This window comes from Hippoglossus stenolepis, chromosome 3 (assembly GCF_022539355.2).
Source record: "Hippoglossus stenolepis isolate QCI-W04-F060 chromosome 3, HSTE1.2, whole genome shotgun sequence".
Taxonomy (NCBI): Eukaryota; Metazoa; Chordata; class Actinopteri; order Pleuronectiformes; family Pleuronectidae; genus Hippoglossus; species Hippoglossus stenolepis.
Genome location: NC_061485.1, coordinates 2,222,409 through 2,226,871, shown reverse-complemented (window position 1 = coordinate 2,226,871; position 4,463 = coordinate 2,222,409). Strand labels below are relative to the sequence as shown.

The window sequence follows — 4,463 nt, the reverse complement described above, 5'->3', positions numbered from 1 at the left end:
ACACCGAATACATATCTGGAGTCAGTGTAGACTGTGAGTGTTTTACCAGTAGCCAATTTGCATGCTTCCAGTAGTTAATTTGCAGTCTCATGTCACCATGAGACTGGAAGGAGGACTTAGTCATGCAGCGGTCTCTCTCATCCACAGCCTGAACAAAAGGTTTGTCAGGGTTAGGGAGAGCAAGAGTGGGAGATTGCTGCAGCGTTTTTTCAGTGTGACAAATGCCTGACTGCCTCTGAGTCCAAACGACACGCCTGGGTGAGGAGTGAGTTATTTGCCATGGTACAGAGCACCTGGGGGCAGGGCTTCAAGAAGAGCAAAAGTCAGGAAATGAACGCTCTATCATGAATGACATGAGTTGTTTCTTCTCACAAGGGTTTGTGTACGTTAACAATAGCTTCTACTCTTATCAGACAGGGATTTGCCATCTTGGTGAGACGACATGACCTAGAAATGTCACAGTTTAAGTTGAACAAACTAGTTTGCTGAGGCATCATTCACAGCCTTCAGATCCTGCACAAACCAGCCACTCAGTAGGTTGACCTTGTCTCGATCTTCTTAACTGGGAACAGTGGAGAGGCGGACTGGTGAATCAGGCTGTGGGGACAATTACACCAGCCTGCAAAAGGATTCAAAACAGGACGCATCCCTCCACTGCTTCCTGTCTGAGTGATATTGTTGTTTACATACCTATAATCCGATTTTGGAGTGATTTTGACTGGATCACAGTTTCTGATGAGGCTCACATTATATTTGTCCTTTGCCCACAGTGTTTCAGAAAGGCAGATCTGAAAGCAAAGGAAAACATCAGAGGGGCTGGACAACATTGCATAAGAATGGAAGGTGATTTCAGTCACAACAAATGAGCGTGTGGCTGGAGAACAGAAGGTTGAGACATTTTTAGATCAAATGCACTCAGACTGGGTGAATACATAAAGTTCTGTCTCCTCCTCTCTAAACAGCCTGCCCAGTGCAAGCAGAGTAGCCTGCCCACGGCCACGTCCACGCCCTCTCTTCCTGGTACAGTGAAGTTGGCTCTGCTATCAGCGTTATCTTGTCTGCGTGGCCTTTGACAGGGCTGACAGCCTGCATCATGGTTAGCTGTGCTTTCTGGAGCTGTTGATTCTTTTTCTGCTGAGTTTTGTCTGTGGTTTCTTGTGTTGACGCTCAGCATGTTCAGAATGACATCTGACCCTCGGGTCAAGCGAGCATTCTCAAGCCCAATGCAGGTGTGCCTGCGCCTGCCCGTAGTGGGGAGGTGACCATCCAGGAAGGCCTGTTTCAGATGTGTTTCATAAGCCCTGGCCTGTTGCCAAGGGTGTCAGGTATGGGGATGCCTCTGTGTTGATTAAACAGGACGGCCGTGACGTGGGGAGGAAATCTCCCATAAAGCCGCCTGGTTGTTTGCACTCGTTATTTTGGACATGTCAATTTTATTGGGGAAGGCGGTCTCAGGGCGTTGAGGAGTGTAAGTTGAGAGCTGCTTAATGAGTGCTGCACAACGATCATCCCCAGTCTGGTGAAGCTGTGATGAGGTCTCCTGAGAGACAGTGCGGACATATTCTTGCAGTCAGTGGGGCCTAAAGATGAGGAGGAGGTGGCGCCATCATTTAGTCTCCTCTCGCTGCCCCTGCCTTCCATTGACTGGAGTGGGTGGAGTCTGAGATGGGCCTGATCAAGTACTGTGAGTCTGGTCTCTGCACATCATATGGAGGAGGGTTTTGTCGCAGGTGAGGAGGAAGGCAGGCGCGAGGGAGGACTGGCCACACCCTGTAATGGGAGAATTACAGAGATCACATGATTTCTTTTCAACTTTCCAGTTTCCTCTAATAACCTTAGCCATCTGTTTAAATGTTTGTTTTCTGTCCCTACACTCGCCTCTCTTTTTCCCACATTTCAAGACACTTATTATCTTCGTCTTTTCCACATTGCGACCTTGATTTATTTATTTATTTATTTATTTATTTTTTGTTCTTTTTTTTGTTGCTTTTTGATTCTTCCTCTTCGAGGAGCTTTCCTAAAAGCTAATTTTTTTCACAATGAATGACCTACAGGAGAAAGCAAAGTCTCTGGACCATATTGGAAGAAAAAATGTCACACTTTCCCCCGTCCTCACTCTTGCAACCATAAAGCCCACCATTTGGACTTTTTCTGGGTTCTGAAGTCCCTGACTTCCTTGTTACCCATCCTTATCAATTAAGTGTATGAAATCATGCACATCTACAATTTGAACACACAATTCCCAGACGCGGACTCTGTCCTTGTTTCTTCTCTCTCCAGCAAACAGGAAAAAGCCTTCAACAAGGTACAGTATAATGACATCATTGTGTATTACACACTTTCTTTTGTTGGAGCTACTTAAGAGGTGAACTGTTACTGACAGGAAGTGGATGTAACCTGAGAGTTCAGCAACAAACTTCAACCCTGTATTCACCAAGTTCTGTCTCCAGAGGTGCAATACAGAAGTTACCTCTGTCTCCTCGTTTCCAGTGTTTCCTTCTGTTGACTGAAATTAGCCCAGTGAAGCACCACCAGCCACTCCTGCAGGAGTGTGTGTGTGCAAGCCAGTGAATATCCCTCACCCTCCCCTCCTCCTCCCTCCTCCCAGCTGTGTGTCTCAGGTTGTTGACTCCTGGATTTGTCCACTACTTACCAGAGTGGGTCTGGTCCAGTACTCCAGCCGGTCAGGGACAGATTTCCTCTCAACATGCCACTTGCTGATGAGATCAAAGCGTAAGTCATGAAGGTAAACCTGTGTTTGTTATCTTTAATGTTTTCATGTCAGACTGTGGTGAGAAAGTGCATAAAAGCATCCTGAGAACCAGCCGCTCATTCTGAGCGACGAAAGACAGTGTGATCATTTAAATTATCATTACACACAGTTCAAATAATAAGTTTTAACTCCAACTCTCAGTCCACTACATTTTATTTCACGAAATGCCAACAGGAAAATACAAAGAGAACCACCTGTCATGACGCCCCGATCAGTTAGAGTCATAGACCTGTAGACTGCAGGTCCAGAAGGAGGAGCCAGTGGTGGACGGAGCCCGCCCTGCTCCCCCAAATATGGTTACTTCCAGGGTTTCAAAACCAAGATGGCGCTGACAAAATGCCAAACTCTTGAAATGGCGGCTCACAAACCAACGGGTGACGCCACGGTGGGTTGATACTAAACAAAACCCTGTCCACTCATTTCCTGTGGCTGTGGTAGGTTGAGTACATGGAGAAAGGTACGATGACGGGTCTGGCCCTGAAACACATGCTGGAGAACAAGCCTGAGGCCGAGGGCGTCGTCCTGGCCAGCCGCAATATCCTTCGCATCGGACTGGTTCCTCACAGACGGACGCCTCCCAGGACGACATCACTGAGTTCGCCAAGATGCCCAAAGAAGCCGGTAAGACTCGAAAGGGTGAGAGGGTCAACGAGATCCACGGTCTGTTCTCTGGTTCTGTCAGTTGATGAGTTGCTGCAGATGAACGGTCTTTGTGCACGTACGCAGGCTACCATGTACGCTGTGGGCGTGGGAAAGCTGTAGAGGACGAAGCCAGAAATGTTGGCCCCAACTCCGTGGAGAAACATTTGACATACCACTCACTTCGCCTGCCATCAGCACCATCGCTGAGAACCTCAAGCTGAACGTCTGTCCAGGCATAATCCTCCACTGAGACGCTGCATGTTGACAATGTACAGGAGCCCTAATGACAAACACAACACACAACACCACACATTTATTATCTGTTTGCCAATATCAAAGTTTTATTTTATAGAATTAACAATTCAGAAAAGATGTGCATTTATTTTGATGTTTTACTTAATTTTAAATTTCATTCGAGCGCTGTATACTTGCTGTATCTGTGAGTAAGAAGTTATTGGTTAAACTGTCAAATATCAAGTCTCAATTACATTTCTTTGTGATAAGAGTTTGATGTAATGACATTTTTTTGACATTTCTGTGTAATTTTTTACGTTTTCTATCGCAAAGTCTGGAATGATCAGCTCAATCCTTTCATATCATATTTTACTCAAACATGTAAAACTCTTTTTAAAACATTCAAACGTGAAACCATTCCCAGAGAAGAAGAAGAAGTGATAATGCCGGCAGGGTAATTCCTAATATCTTGTTGTTTGGCTCCATCTACCGGCAAAGCGTGCGACATGACAGTTGGGAGAATAACTATATCTTCAGATGAACCTTATTCCACATGTAAACAAGAGAAGAGCAACGACGTTTTTAACTTTAGTTTTCAAGTATTTCAGTTTTCAGTTGGTCCTAGGAACATTCAGGCTAAATCATGATTTACCCCTGAAACACATGTTTAAACTGCAGCAGTGTTTCCTGATAAGTGACCAATCACTGCAGCATCGACAGAGATGTGCAAAGAGAAGGTCAAACAGTTGAAGTGACTAACGACGATTGCACGGCGAAACTCGAGCCGTGAACATACCGTGACATAAAAGGGCCC

The 4,463-nt window shown here is 45.6% G+C and overlaps 1 pseudogene; it reads left to right on the top strand.

The window, feature by feature from the left end:
• The first annotated feature begins 1,223 nt into the window (after nucleotides 1–1,223).
• Nucleotides 1,224–3,665, top strand: LOC124851539 (annotated as a pseudogene).
• Nucleotides 3,666–4,463: the final 798 nt, after the last annotated feature.